This window comes from Polistes fuscatus, unplaced genomic scaffold (assembly GCF_010416935.1).
Source record: "Polistes fuscatus isolate 324 unplaced genomic scaffold, CU_Pfus_HIC Scaffold6, whole genome shotgun sequence".
Classification (NCBI taxonomy): domain Eukaryota; kingdom Metazoa; phylum Arthropoda; class Insecta; order Hymenoptera; family Vespidae; genus Polistes; species Polistes fuscatus.
The window spans coordinates 2,250,947-2,267,977 of record NW_025113140.1 but is presented as its reverse complement, the minus strand read 5'-3'; the positions used below and the strand labels follow the sequence as shown (position 1 = coordinate 2,267,977).

General features: G+C 30.4%; 1 protein-coding gene across 3 annotated transcripts in view; it reads left to right on the top strand.

Annotated features, from left to right (window-relative positions):
• Window positions 1-17,031, top strand: part of LOC122523000 (TOX high mobility group box family member 3-like) — a 380,641-nt gene that overhangs the window by 790 nt on the left and 362,820 nt on the right. The gene's annotated exons all lie outside the window — the stretch shown is intronic.

Here is a 17,031-nt window from a genome sequence, read left to right as displayed (position 1 = left end):
TCATCTTCATCTACCCATTAGCATGAAGAAAAGTTTGGCGCGCTTTTTGAAGGCGCACTCTTTTGGATTTGATTGGAACTACATCGTTAATGTTTCTCAAAGAAAACGTTCGATTATTTTTCTAGAGATAGGAAAAGAAAGTCCGTTATTTTATATTACATTTCTTTTCCTACAGTCAATTTCGCATAGTTTAGAAAAGATTTTTAACGTTACAATCTTCGTAGAGATTCTTTATTTCATTTGCGGCTTCTCCATAGTATTCTTTCTTTCTCTCTCTCTCTCTTTCTCTCTCTCACTTACTCACTCACTTTTTTTCCTTCTTTATTTCTCTACTTGACGTTATATCTTTTCTTATCGAAAGTACGAAAGTTATAATGCAAAAGTTTTCTGCGAAAAACTTTCTTTTTATGCTCCCCCACTCTCTCTCTTTCTCTCTCTCTCTTTCTCTCTCTCTCTCTCTCTCTCACTGTAATTACTTTCGTGAAATATGGTGAAGTTCCTTTTATTCGCGATATACAATAAATCCTATCTATCTCTCTCTCTTCTCTCTCATTTCCAAGCGTAATAGCTTTCTCGGAAAACGTTGTATAATCTCGTTTCCCATTGTTCGCTGTTAAGGAAAAGAATGGAAAAATTATTAATCGTTTCAACTGTGTACGCGCGCAAGAGGGAGAAAGAGAAAAAGATAGAGGGAGGAGAGAAAGAGGGTGAGGTGGGGGGAAGGGGTGGGAGGGAGGGAGGAGATCTTTCGACGCATACGTAGCAGCGTTTTCGAATTTTTTAAACAGTCCACTATTGGGTTACCGAAAATAGTTTCTAGATGACTTCATTATTTGAAAAAAAAAAAAAAAAAAAAATAAATTTAAAAATTCGTTACTTTGCGCTCGAAACTTTTTTTTCCAGACTCTTAGGAAAAAAGCGAAATAAAATACGGATAAAAACGCATATAGAAATTTCGAACTATTATCCCAGAATAAGAAAGAAATTTAGAACGAAAAAAAATAGATAATAACATGGTAAAAATGAAAGACGAAGTAACAAAAGATCGAGAAAATGAAACACCTTCATGGAATGAGAATCCATATTTTCTCGTACGAATCTGATTTGAAACGTTCGTCTAAATTAAATCTCTTTCTGTCTTTGTCTTTATATTTATCTCTCTCTCTTTCTCTTTCTCTTTCTGTCAATGTCCCGCCGAGTTTGGCATCACAATCGATGTTTCCGATCTGGTGTATCCATCAGCAAAAGCATCGGATCGGTCTACAGAGAACCGTACAACAAAGCAGAGAGAATCTAATAATGCAGACTCTATACGTTTAATCATCCTCGTCTTGTGTGTTTGCTGATATATAGTATATATATATATACAATACAATATTAATATATACAAGAGTCCACACGTTAGTCACAGATCATTATTATTTTTCGTTACCTGTACATTTCTGTGCAGCAATCTTTTCTTTTTCCTTTTTATCATGGACGTTTCGTGTACAGAATAGTTATATCTTGTTTTTCAAAAATTTCAAACGTTTCATTTCTTCGTATCTACTTTTTAAACAATTTTCTATCCATTGATATATAATCTATTCATTTTAAATTACTCGCTAACTATAAATCTTAATATAATTATCATCAACATCATCAACAACTAATAATTAATTCATATAAGACCAGAATGAGAAATATCGTTTAAAATATCGTTTAAAAAGCATCCTTAAAGGGCGAATAAATAAGAGGAAGAGAGACAGACAGAAAGATAGAAAGAAAGAAAAAAAGAGTGACTCTTTGAGAAAGTAGAATTTTTCCTCGGGTAATATCGTCTGCGGATATCTAATGCATTTCTACCGGTTTATCTACCCCTTCTATAGATCTTTCGCCGTTTCCATCGTAGGTCTCTACTTGTACCCTCTTTCCTCCTCCCCCTTCCTGTTCTCTCACGACTGTAACAACCCTCTCTCTTTCTCTCTTTCTGTCTCTTTCTCTACTATTTCTTTTTCTTCCTCTTCCTTTATTTCTTGTTACCCCTCCATCACATCCCTCTCTCTCTCTCTCTTCTCTCTCTTTCTATATCTTTCCCTCTCTTTCTTTTTCTTTTAGTTCTCTCGTTCTCGTTTATTTCTCCTCCTTCCCTTCTCCGCTCGTTCCAACTTTTCATTCGGTCCTCTTCTCTGTTGAAACAAAATGAAAGGCGAGCCCGGCAGGTATCCATAAAAGAATGAATAAACGTAGATTGAAAGGGCATAAAAACATACATATATACATATACATATATACATATACATATAAATATATATATATATATATATATATATAAAATATAGGGATGCACACGTACAACTAGTCACACGTATACACTCACGCACGCACGCTCACTTTTAAAGTGTAAAAAGAGAAAAAGATAGTGTAAGAGAAAAAAGAGAGAGAGAGAGAGAGAGAGAAAAAGAAATGTATATATACAATGTATATGCATATGTATGTGTATCTATATCTATATATATTATATATATATATATAGAAACGCGCGCGCGCATATACACGCCTATTCTTTCTATATAACTACGTTAGCCGAGACGAACAAATTAAAATTCGTGATCGCGAAAGTATAAAGTAAATTTGTTTTAACGAACGTACGTAATTGAATTTTCCCATCGTGTTACAGCGATTCGCTTACCGGCTAATGAAAAAAAATCTGTGTATTCTCTCCTCCGCGAAATTGTTTTTCTATTTCTATCTCTTTCCCCTTCCTTCTTTTCCCCCTTTTTTCTTTTTCCATCTATCTCTCCCTTTGTTTATATTTTTCTATTGTTCCACCTTCTCGTTGTATTATATTCTTCGATATTTCTCTCCTGTTATCGTTTCATTTATTTTCTCTTATTTTTATAACGAAACTAGTATTGAAATAATAAGTCGGATTAAATTGTAGTAGAAATATTATAGGAAACAAAGGGTGACGTGTTAAAACCTTTAGGATGGACCAGTTTTGAAAATTTACAATGTGAACACTTAGAAAGTCTTATCTTACAGTTCAGTCGAACCAGTTTACATTCCTCTCTTGCAAAACTTTACATTCACGTTAAATAAGATAGTATTAGGTTGACCTAAAAAAAAGTTCTTTTTATTCCCTTTCTTTATCTTTCCTCTTTTTTTTTTTCTTTTTCATTTCTTCTTTCAAGAGAGAAAGAAAGAGAGAGATTTTCCAAAGAAAGCAAATTTCCAGATTAAAAGAAAATTTTCTTCCGAGAGATTTTGTGTTTGACGAGAAGTAAAATACATAAGGTGGGGGGGGGGGTGGAAGGTTGTGGGTGGCACGAACGGGTGGTTATGTAACGCGAGAAACAAGCTCTGGAAAATATATTTCTTATTTATATATGTGAGTTTCTCGTAAAAACTATAATTTCGATAACGTCGATCGCGATCGGATGAAACTTTGAAAGATGGATGGATCGGATTTGTAGATGGCCTTAGAGTGATAGAATTTTTCAGTATTCGAAAGGACGTCATAATCCGGGAGTTTCGAATCGAGATAAACAAGGACGAATGTTACTTTTACGTATGTTACTTGCGTATATCTTTTTATAGATGCACAAGTTTTTCTACAGGGTGGTCTACGTAAAACGCGTTACGAATATATTCATTTAAATATCTTTAAATATCTTGCTACAACCCTAAATTTGAGGAAATATATTTTGATATATTAATTATAAATACATACACGCGTATATCCTCATACATTTTTATGCGATGTAATTTACATAAGATATTATACAGATTTTTCTGTAATCTTTAATATATAAAAATATGTAAAACTTCAAATATATATTCATTTAAAATCAATATTCATCTATACGCGTATTTAAGTATATGGAATGAAAATATTTGGTGATATTAAATATGAATCGCTCTGTAGAATGTAGATTTGTAAATCAAATAAACGTTTGCAATGACGAATGCATAAAAGTAGTCAGTCGGTAGGAAAATTTCTAACTGGTTCGATAAAAATTTCTTCGAGTCTTCGAACAACTTCTTGTCGATGTATATACGCATACACACGTATACGTATACGTATGCGTGTGCAAGTTTGTGTGTGCTCTTCTTTCCCATTTGCATATATCTATTCGCGTGTACAAGTCTCCTCGTCGGTTGTTATCGTTGTGTGGTAGTCGTATTCGTCATGTATCGTGTCGAGCTAGAAAGTGGAACAATTCGATTAAAGTACGAATGTTAGTGGTGAGAAATACACAAAGAAGAAAACAGGGCAATGGACTTTTTTATTGTACCAATACATATATATATATTCAACGAAATATGACTTTCACCGATCAGAAATTCATATTCAAAGATAAATTTTAATGTGAAAGTAAAACGCGAAGAATTACGATTTATTTCGATTAACGGCCAAAAAAGAAAAAAAAAAAAAGAAGAGGAAGAAGAAAAAAGAAAAAAGGAAAAAGAAAGAAAAAAAAAAGGAATCACATTACTTTTACTTTTATCATCTCGTTCCCACGTGCTGTGTCTCTCATATTTAACTTTGATAACGTTTTCGATAGATCGATTGAACGATATACTCGATTCTATTCGATTCGATTCGATTCGATTCGATTCGATTTATTTTTTTTTGTCATATGTATAAAGAATGAACTGTTAAATCCAATTATATCAAGATCACCATTTTTTCTTTCTCTCTTTCTCTCCATTTTTTATTTCTCCATTCATTTATCTATCCATTCATCTATCTATCTATCTATCTATCTATCTATCTATCTATCTCTCGTAATTTTCATCATGCAGGTCGAAGGTAAAGTACTTAGTGTGGAACTTTGCCGACTGAATTATCAGAACGACGAGGTCCGGGGTTCTGATGTATGGCGGGAAGTTTGAAAACTTTGTCGCATTAAAGTTTCACCGACTGGTTTCGTGAGGGGGTTTACGAAGTATGACCACGGTAAATTCCGTTGAAATACCTACTACTTTTTGCCAGGAAAACGAGACAGAATATCGATGGGTCTTACGTATGTTACACTTTATTTCTATTTTCATTTTTTTCATCGATATCTAAGAATATACATATATCTTTTCGTTTAAATATTTTTTTTATTATCATTATCATTATTATTATTATTATTATTAAAATATAAAGGATAAGAATGATACGGTCGTGTGTAATAAATTTGATTGAAAATTCATATGATTGATCCGATTGATAGATATCGAGAAATATGATAGTTCCGTATTTTCTAGAAAGAAACTTGTCGAAGAAGCATAAGTACTTACTCGAGTGTAATTACTAATGTAGTTTCAACGTCTATTGATTATTCATTTCCGTTTGCAAATTGAGCTCCGTGCAAGCCGGTTATATACACTTAATCTCAATCAAAATTTCATTTGCAAAGTAAACGCCACGCGTTAACGAAGTAACCTCAGAACCGGGCACTGGCTCTAAATGTATGTGTGTGTGTGTGTACGTATGTGTGTGTATGCGTGTATGTTTCGCACCGTTTTCTCGGTTCATTAGTGTACCTGATACGTTTCCTTCGTTAAAATAAATCCATCGAAGGAGAGACGCGAATTATTCCCATTGCTTTTAAACGAAAATCCCAATGAATCGAATAAATAAATACTTATATCAATTTTATTTACTTTTGTTTATAATATAATCAATTGAATATTCTATTCCTCTCGTTTGTTCCTTATTTAAGATTTGATTTGATTATCGAATCATTAGCACGTATATATAGTAACACCCCGACTAATTGAATTTCTTCGAACGTTCGAGTGTTATCAAAGAAAATGTCACTTCTACCTTGCTATTCGATTATCGGTCTTAAAAACCTATGTTATAAACGATTACTGTCAAACCTTATCGAACACGTAATTAATCTGATTGCCAGAGTAATCGTCTGATCAAATGGTGAATTAATTGCGTCAAGAGGTACGATTAATTGTTAAAAGGATATTCTATCGTTTTAATCTTTTCTCCAAATGTTTAATCAATGAAATTATTATTTTATACGGCAAAGAGAGAGACAGATAAACAAACGCGTACACATATAAAAGTATATATAAATTTTATATGTTTACAATGATATATAATATAGATATTCGTACGATAGATATGTAATTATGTTTGATAATAACAATAACCAGATTGAAAGTGATCGAATTTGTAGATAATTACATATCTCTCGGCCTTATTCGTAATCGTGTGGAATTTTCGTTCGTCCGTGATTAATTCCATAACAATTGCTGCCCACGCGTACCGAAAATGCGCGATAAATCGTAACGCGAAATCACAGTGTGGGTTGCGTTGCCTTGGAACGTATTTGACCTCCGACAACATATAATACATGCATAGATACATGCATGCATGCATGCATATACATATGTAATATACGTTAACGTATGTACGGGTACAATTCTCTCACGTTTCACATTTGTCATGAAAAAGGACGATGATATAATTTGTGTAGTTGATTTTGCACGTATGCTTTGCGCGAAGATAATCGTGAAAAATTGTCCTGTTGGGTATTGGATGTCTTGTTTTAACAAGGTAACGAATAGAAGATACAATTTGTTGTCTCTGTATGTGGGTATTCGTGTTTTTAAACAATTTTTTAAATGAAAATATATTAATTATAATTAAATTGATTTTAATATATAAATAATTATCGTTTTATTGTTTTCTCTCGCGTATATATACGTATGTATATATATTTATTTGTAATTTAATTGAACAATTTCTAATATTAAGTTATAAATTTGCTTTTAATTAAATTTTCACAAACGACATAATCAAACGTTCGAGATAACTAAATTCGTAACAGGAAGTATACGGAACGAAGTAAGTGGAACAAGCTTCTTTGGCCGTGCTCCAAATGAAAATCAAATTCTAACGATCTTACTCTATCTCTTTCTATTTCTAAATAGTCTAACATAAGCTCATCTTCGTCTATTCTTACATACATATATATCTATATACTAATTGTAAATACTTCCGATACACTTTACGAATGTATAAACGTTCGTGCGTGTTATTAACGTACAGGGTGTTCCAAAAGTTAATTAATCGATCGTAAATTTATTTGAAAAATAATGATCGTAAATAACGTTAACTTTAAACCAATTATTTTATTTTTACATTGTAAATTAATACAAATTTCAAAATTAATTAACGTTATAGAAAAAATTACGAATTATATACGATATTGTTAATTGTTTTTCTTTCTTTACAATTACTTTATTTTCTTATAATTTTTTAATTTTATCCTATACGATATGTGTAAATACGATATGTAAATAAATTAAGAAAATTATATAACGTATAAGAAATTATATATATAATAAATAAATATATATATAAATAAATAAATAAATATATATAATAAATAAATATATATAAATAAATTATATAATATTAATATTATATTATATTAAATTTAGAAAATTATAAATTAATAAAAATTATATAACAATTTATATTAATATAAATTATATTAATACATATTAAAATTTTTTGTAGAAAAAAAAAAAAATAGGATAAAAACGTGAGATAGTATAATAAGAATTAGAAAAGTTAACGAGAAACGTGTGGGAGAGATAATAGAAAGAAAAGAGAAGATGCCATAGTTAAGTAGTTGAATAAAGAGAAAGAGAGAGAGAAAGAGAGAGAGAGAAATACTGTTCGTGCGACGTCTTGAATTGGTAGGAAGGTGAATCCAGGCTCATTTTCTTTGGGTAATTGTTCCACTTGACGAGCATCGTTCGTCGTCGTCATCCTCTCGTCGACAAGAGTATCTTCATCTTCCTAGCGAGTAGGATAAGATAACGATGATGGTTTGCTTCACGTTTAAATCACTGTTTTAAATTATTCCACTCTTCTCTAAACGATTGAAATAAAATTTACAAAAATGAAATATCGACTAGGCGACGTTCGTATTATTTTTTTCGAATAAAAAGATTCCTTTTTTAAGTAATAATACATATTTCAATAATTCATTTTAAAGTTGATAATTACTTTTATATATATATATATATATTGCATACTTTATATTATAATTTCCTCTTTTCCAATTTCGCGTTCGAGGCTAATTTAACATTTTTCCTTCTTTTTTTTTCTTTTCTTTTTTTTTCTTTTTTATTTTATTTTCTACCGCGTCGTATTAAATTTTGTGTTCATTTATTTTTAATTTTCTCTCCGTTCGCATTTTTTTTTCCTTTCAATTTCATTCGAAAGAAATTAAAGTTTGTTAATATATCATATTAATTTCTTTTTTCGTTTATTAAAAAGTATTTCCTTCATTTTTTTCCCCTTTCGCCCTGCCGACCACCCACCCAGCCCCTCCTCCAATTCAATTTCGTTCCCGAAAGAAATTAAAATTTGTTTAATATATCGCGTTTTTTTTTTAAGTTCAATCTATTTTTACATTTTTTCCTTTTCTTTTTAATTAAAACAAAATTCTTTTACCCCTTCTCACGGTTTTATTAGTTGGAAAAAAAAAATCGTGCCACGGATCATAAACGGTGTTGTTAATATTTACGGGGGTCGTATTGTGTGCTACATGTTACAGGTACAATCATGTCAATATCCATTCTTCTTCTTCTTGCATTTTTTTTTATTTTCTTTTTTTTTTCCCCTTTTGAACACCGAGTCTGCAACATTCACGGAATATTGAACGTGGAAGAATATTTCGGACAATGAAGTATGCATCGAGGAAAGCGATAAAACTGGCTTATCACCTCGTTTCTCTCTCTCTCTCTATTTTTTTTTTTCTCTCCACCACTCTCTTTCATATCACCGTACTTGTAATTTCGAATCACGTACGCGCCAACAATTAACATCGGCCTTGTTCAGTCCTCGTTTCTAAAAGAAAGCTAAACGTTCAACCTAATCGATACAAATTTCCTTCCTTTAATTTATTATTCTAAACAACAAAAACAACAACAAAAACAACAACAAGAAAATAATCCTCGCGTGTTGCGTTAATTGATCGTAAGAAAAGAATAAAAAAAAAATTTGCAATTCTAAAAAGAATAGAACAACAAATGTAGAACAACGCTATTTATTATTCGTCCGTCTTACATTTTATTTCCGGTGCAAAAACGAACGATATCGGAGATAAAAAAAAAGAAAAAGAAAAAAAAAATTCTGTTTGATCAATTGGAAACGTTAGAGAAAGATAGTAATTTCTTTTTTTGTTTGTATTATTTGAAAACGAAATGAAATAATAATAAGGAGGAAAAGGAAAAAATAAATAATAAATAAAGAAAGAAAGAAAGAGAAGAAAAACAAAGGTATCTCATTAAATTCAAAGCATAAATATATAATACGTACATGTAGGATACTAATGTTCGCTTAGACTGAAATATCGTTCGAGCAGATGTTCCAATTATGCAAATGACAGATGTTGCACGCAAAATCACGTGTAAGAGACGTGCCTTGTTCTCTCCTTCTCTCTCTCTCTCTCTCTCTCTCTTTCTTATTCTTTTAACTTTAACTCTATCCTTATTTATCTATTTGTCTTGTATTTTTTTTCTTTTTCTATTTTTACTCTTAAGTGCAATTATTTATGCTTGTAAATTAGTGAATTAATGACCGTTAACCAGTATACATATCTATGACCAGGAAATCGCATAGTTTAAGGATAGGTAGATGGAAAAGTGACGTAGTCGAATATCAACGTGCCCCGTTCTTTTACGATTTTAATATTTCACGTGCATTTTTTTTTCTTTTTTCTTTTTTCTTTTAATTATTTTTCGTAACTTCTATTTATCTTTCTTTCATTCTTTCTTTCATTCTTTTCTCTCACCCGCGCACATACACATACATACATACATACATACATACACGCACACACGTGCACGCTTATATTTCGTATTTCTTTTCAAACTCATTAGCTGGAAACATAAACTAGCGTTATTACGTGGCTGTCGTTCGGGCCACGATTATTACCGTAGAGATAATTGCACCACACCGGGGCCCGGCCGTTTTGCTCGACGCTCTGAAAATAATATGTATTGCAGGTTAAAACGTCGATGCTTGGAAAAAGGAGTAAGAGAGAGAAAAAGAGAGAGAGAGAGGGAGAGAGGTAGAAAGAGAAAAGGGAAAAATAACGAGTGTAAGAGGGAGAGAGAGAGAGAGAGAGAGATCTTTTTTACCGGGGCTTTCATATTTCCATAGTAATTGGAAATAAATTAGCATTAACTTTCTTTTCCATCGCTTCGTGTTCTTTCCTTCCTCTTCCACCCCCTCGTATCTCCCCTTCTTTGTTTTTTTTTTTTTTTTTTATTCTTTTTTTTCTTTTTTTATATGTATCTCTCTCTCTCTCTCTCTCTCTTTCTCTCTCTTTTTATTTTGCTTTCTATCTTTCTTTTTCCTCACTCCATACACTATTACTACTTTTTGTTCTCTTTGGTAATAATGTAGTAATAATGAGTATGTCGTAAGAAAATGAAAGAGTTTCTTTCGTCTACCTATACGGTTATTTTTAAACGACAATTTCATATCTATCTATATGAATCATGTAATTATTACTTAGTTACTTACTTACTTACTTATATATATATATGTGTGTGTTCGAGGATTATGTAAATCTTAAAATCGATCAATTGAAAATTGATATCTGTTATTAACCAACTTTCTTCAAAGGTTTCTTTAATATATTTTTCTGTTTGCTTTTTCCTTTTTTTATTTTCTTTTCTTTTACAAAAAGAGAGAGAGAGAGAAAGAGAAATTACATGCAATTCCTTTAGAGCAATATACATAAATATGTATGATACTTTTCATAAATTATTTTCATTTAATTTGAATATTTTATATCGTTTAACGTGACATTTGAATTTTATTGAATTTTAATTTGAATCATTTCCAAAGGATTTGTCTTTGTTCAGAGACACGCAAATTCTCATTTATATATTTTATTTTATTAACAATATAGATTAGATATAGTAGAGATAAGATTAGAGTATTAGATATTAGTAGTACGACGAATTTCATTACCTTTTTACTTATAATTCAATCTAATATGATTAAGTATTTCCTATTATATAATTTCGTTATTAACAATATTTAATATATTATATACATAAATTTGTTTAATATTTTTTATTAAAATATATATATATATAAGATACGATTAGAGTATTCGATATTAGTACGACGAATTTCATTACCTTTTTACTTATAATTCAATCTAATATGATTAAGTATTCCCTATTATAATTTCGTTATTAACAATATTAATATATTAATACATAAATTTGTTGAATATTTTCTATAAAATATATATATATATAGTAGATAAGATTAGAGTATTAGATATTAGTAGTACGTCGAATTTCATTACCTTTTTACTTAATTCAATCTAATATGATTAAGTATTCCCTATATATAATTTCGTTATTAATAATATTTAATATATTATATACATAATTTGTTTAATATTTTCTATTAAATATATATAAGATACGATTAGAGTATTAGATATTAGTAGTACGACGAATTTCATTACCTTTTTACTTATAATTCAATCTAATATGATTAAGTATTCCCTATTATATAATTTCGTTATTAACAATATTTAATATATTATATACATAAATTTTGTTTAATATTTTCTATTAAAATATATATAAGATACGATTAGAGTATTAGATATTAGTAGTACGACGAATTTCATTACCTTTTTACTTATAATTCAATCTAATATGATTAAGTATTTCCTATTATATAATTTCGTTATTAACAATATTTAATATATTATATACATAAATTTTGTTTAATATTTTTTATTAAAATATATATAAGATACGATTAGGTATTAGATATTAGTAGTACGACGAATTTCATTACCTTTTACTTATAATTCAATCTAATATGATTAAGTATTTCCTATTATATAATTTCGTTATTAATAATATTAATATATTATACATAATCGTTCAATATTTTCTATTAAAATATATATATAAGAATTTATTTACAATTTTTCTCTCTCGTTGGTAATGAAAGAAAATAAAAAAAAACAAACATACAAACTTTAATATCCCTTAACGATTACAAGCAGTTTTTACAAGCAATTTATTTTTTGAAAAATCATGATATTTGGTAATAAGAAAGAATAAAGAAGAAAAAGAAGAAGAAGAAGAAGAAGGGACTGTTCAGGAGTCGTTTTCTAGAACGTCCGAAGGGAATTTAAAAGGAGAGGGTGCCAGTTGGTCGGCAGCTGGGAAGCAGAGAAGAAGAGCGTCTGCTGTTTTGGTCCTTTACGTATCTCCTCTCTCTCTCTCTCTCTCTCTCTTTCTCTCCCATATTCTTTCTCTTTTTTTTGTTCTATCCTTCTCTCACCTATGGTAGAGGACATCGATGTAGTAACACGTTGGGAAACTTTACTCTTACTTTTTATCCTTTTTTTTTTACCAAGCGTGATGCACTTTGCACACGGTTCACAAAATTCTCTCTGAGGCAACCGGGGTATATAGACCTATATAATATATAGTATAATATTATAGTATATATATATATACTAGGTGAGTCAAAAGTTCGTAAAATTATACAAAATTTGATGTATCATTTGAAAAATCAATGAGTCACTTTTCATGAAAACATTTTTAGACTAATTTTCTTTTACATATTACATAATCAAATAACGAGAGTTTAAAAAACATCGTTATTATCTGACCTAATTAAATTATGTTAGAAAATTTTGAAAAAAAGAAACCAAGAACACTTTAAACTAATCCTTTATGCATATACACTTACGTATATACACACACATAAATATAAACAATAAATACATATATAATATTGAAATAAATCGTATGTTATACTAAGCATAATCGAACATTTAAAAGAGCTTAAGAGTTATATTAACGTGATCAGTTTAATGTATGCTTTACTAATCTCGTTACTATAATACTCTCCTATCGAGGTCATCCATCGAACGTGAAAATTCATCTCACTCTCACTCTCTCTCTCTTTTTTCCAATTTTTTTTTGTTCTCTCGCCCATCGATGGACCAGCGAAAATCCTCTCGTTCGCACTTGTTGCACGATGAACGAACTATTTAAAGGTCCGAGTGACGGAATCGAGAGTATCTTTTGCGATAGAGAAGAGTCTCTACGGATACTACTTTATACTCGTATCTATACTACTATATATAGTATATATAGTATATATATATAGTAGTAGTATACACTATATGTATACACGTACTACGTAAGTACGTAAAGTGGTGGATTCGATAAAGAGTACCTACCGAAGAGGGAAAGTGAATGAGAGAGAGAGAGAGATAGAGAGAGAGAGTAGATGAGGGGTGGGAGGTTGGGGGTGGGAGGGGGATACTTTAACGCGCGGTGTACCACCGCTACCGCTGACAAAATCATGAGCCACGTGTTGATCGTCCCGATGACCGCGTACACACGTACCATATATACATACACATATGTATCTCTATCTCTTTGTACATATGTATGTGTATATGTACGCTAAACACGTACGAAACCGCGTTAACGTTAGCCGGAAATTCACGAGTGACAAACGTATTAATTTCGGGCCGCGTCGTTTAGAGGAGTATCGTTCATTCTATCGATCGAAATTGTTCAACTAAACGATTTTCTTTTTATTTTAGTTGGTTTTGTTTTTTTTTTGTTAAATCAAATTTCTTCTTTCGTGCTAAATTTAATTGCCTCGGCTAATGCGAAAGAGTTTGCAATATCTTTTATATAATTTGTCCTTTTTTTTTAAATTAATTATTTATATATAAATAAAAGGAAATGAAAAAAAGGATTGAAAAGAATGGCGAACAAATTAGTGGATACCAAGTAGAGATAACATATATTTTTGACGCGATAAAAATAAATTGATAAATGATAACGTATGGAGATATTATACGTTATACGCATGTGTGACTTTATAAATGATTGATTATTTTATTTAAATGAGTGGTCAATTAATTCGTTAAAAAATTCATTCGATTTCGCACGCAAATGATGATTTCAAAGACGAGAGCTTGTTTTAACGGGATCAAAGGTGTATTCTCCCTCTCTCTCTCTCTTTCTTTCTTTCTTTTTATATACATATGTATGTATATACATTGTATATGTAGTATGATATTATTACCGGGTTGTAGAATAGCGTGCACAGTATCGTTGTGGCAGCCGATTGGTCGTGAAGGTATTAAATACTCGGGCCGAACCCTTACATAAAGATATCAAACGGCAGTTATAAATCAGAGGAGGCAATAATCGCAAATAAAGCTCGAACGAAGTGTATTTCATATTGGATCCCTTGTAAATTAGGGCCGAGTTCGCTTGTGAAGAAAAATCAGTAAGAAAGAAAGAGAGGGAGAGAGAGAGAGTATTGGTTAGGTTGCTGTTTAAAAGACAAAGATAAAACTTGTGCTTCAATATATTTTTCTTCTTCATTCTCTTCACTCGTATATCATTCGCTTTTGCTTCTTATACTTCTTCTTCTTCCTCTACTACTACTACTACTATTACCATTACCACTACTTAGATAAAATTGACGAGAAATTACACGTTGCACGGATATAAAGCAAACTAAATTACATCTTACGTTGTAATATTACGCGTTGTAATATTTAGTTTCTAAGATAATTACGTATACATGCAAAATAAGTTCATTACAATGTGTCTTTTGGAAGAATCTATATATATATATATGTATAGTGAATGTTTCAAAATATGTGGGCGTAACTTCAGAGGTAATTTTAATACGTTAAAATAATAATAATAATAATAATAATAAAGGTTCATACAATATTATATACTAGATATGATCATCTTTCTCGAATTATAGTAGTTTTTGTGTTATACGCGTTGTTAAATAATTTTCCTAGAAACTGTTTTAAGTGGTAATCTTGAGTTTGTAATGAAGTATTCCAAACGTCTTATCATAGATCTTCTTAACCAGGTTTCTCGAGATAAGAAGCTTAATTGTAAATAGTTGCGGATGAAGAGAAGTTAGTAAAGTTATATAAATTATATTGATAGACAAAAACAATTACGAATTCGGAAAGAATATTATATCGTATACGTTATAATAGGAATATGTTTTTCTTTTTCTTCTTTATTTTTAACGTATACTGAAATTAACTTCCTTAAAGTTTTATATTTTGAAACATCCTATACATTACGTACCCTGTAATAGTAAGAAAGCGTTAATGAAAACGTCGAGTTTCTACAAGAACTCTTAACAACTTTAACAATCATATTACTCGACGAATAGGGGCGACTTTCTTTCGTCGATGTAATTTCAAATGTTTGAGAAAAGAATGAAATTAATGTGTTAAGTAATACGTAGGTTCGCGATATAATGAAGTAGATAGGAGGCATTATATATGATTCGATATTCTTCCTGCAAAAAATTTTTTACGCACTTATTACATATGTGTGTCTTTGTGTGTGTGTGTGTGCATGTGTGTCTTCTATATAGGTATATATATATATTATATATATATATATGATAAGCAAGAAATTTGAAGTACCAACTCTCCTTATTAGCGTTCCGCGCGAGCAAACATTACGGCTTCTCCTAACTAAACTTACATTAGTGTAATTCGTGAAACAGGAACTTGTTGTCATTGTATATAACGAAAAAATAAATGTTGAAATAAATTTTGCGAAATGAATTGCGATTAAATTCGAGTTGTAAAAATTGGCCTTTTTCTTTTTTTTATTTCAAGACGATTTAAATTCCCTAATTGTAAGTAACGATCACCTATCTGGTAATATCTTCTTCTTCTAATTAATATAAACAAAAATGATTTAAAAAAGTTTCAAGAGATAATTTCGTACAGATTTGGACAAATCACGTGATTACAAATTTAGATGATTCTTTTTCGGTTCACTTCTTATAATATGGTGTAGAATATTGTAAGAAAATGTAAAAAGAAAGAAAAAAAGAAAAAAGAAATCAATACTTCCCTTGAAATCGTTCAGACTAATTTTTTTCTCTATCTATTATAAAATGAATAAAATATCTAATCAAAATGTATATAAATTAACATTTCAAATTGTATTGGAAAAAAAAACAAAAAGTAATGAAGTTATATCGAACGATGTAACATCGAATCGTAAATCTTCTTTATGATATCAAAATGCGTTTGTTAATCGTAAATCGATAAAAAATTAAACTTCGAACGTTTAACTTCAGATTCCTCTCTCTCTCTCTCTCTCTCTTTCTAAACCATATACGCGTGATCGCTCATTAAAAGCCCGGATATTGGATTTTAATGAATGCCTGACCGAAGTACTATTCTCGCTGGACTTGAAATTAACGGTTTATACTTTGCATCGGTGTGTGTTCACCGTCGTAGATCGAATACCTTGTCTAATAAGTTCGAGAAGAGAATTTCTCTTAATCTCAATTATATATATCTACCTTGTTCAAGAATTTTGTTCCTAATTGATACTTATATACATTTATCTCTCTCTCTCTCTCTCTCTCTATCTCTTTCTTTCTAACTTTCATTTTATTTCTTTTTATTTCTTTCCATCAACCAACCCACCTATCTGCTTATCTCTTTATCTTTTCTATTTACCTTCTTTTTCGTTTTTTTTCTTTTTACCCACTTACCTTAACTTTTTCTTTCCCCATTCATTTTCTTCATCATCTTCTTCTTCATCTTCTTCTTCTTCTTCCTCTTCATTTAATTTTTTTTTGCTCCAATCGGTCGTATTAAAATTTATACACGTGATTTAAATACAATTCCTCGTAAAACGAGTCATCGATCTGCAAACCCGACGTGTACCAACCGACCCCGAGTTTCAGTTCTGTTCTGTTCTTCGTTTAATGTATTAACCGAACCCGAATATCATCTGTGTGTGCCGATTTATTAAAAATCATCGCTCTTTATACATTCGAATCGATTCTCTTTTTGCATAATGCATTAGCGTAGTCCTTGCATATAAATCGACTTTTACGAAGTACGACAGGAGATAAGATAGAGATGGAAAGAGAAAGAGAAGAGAGAGAGAGAGAGAGAGAGAGAAAGAGAAGGTGAAGCACCGTAGAAA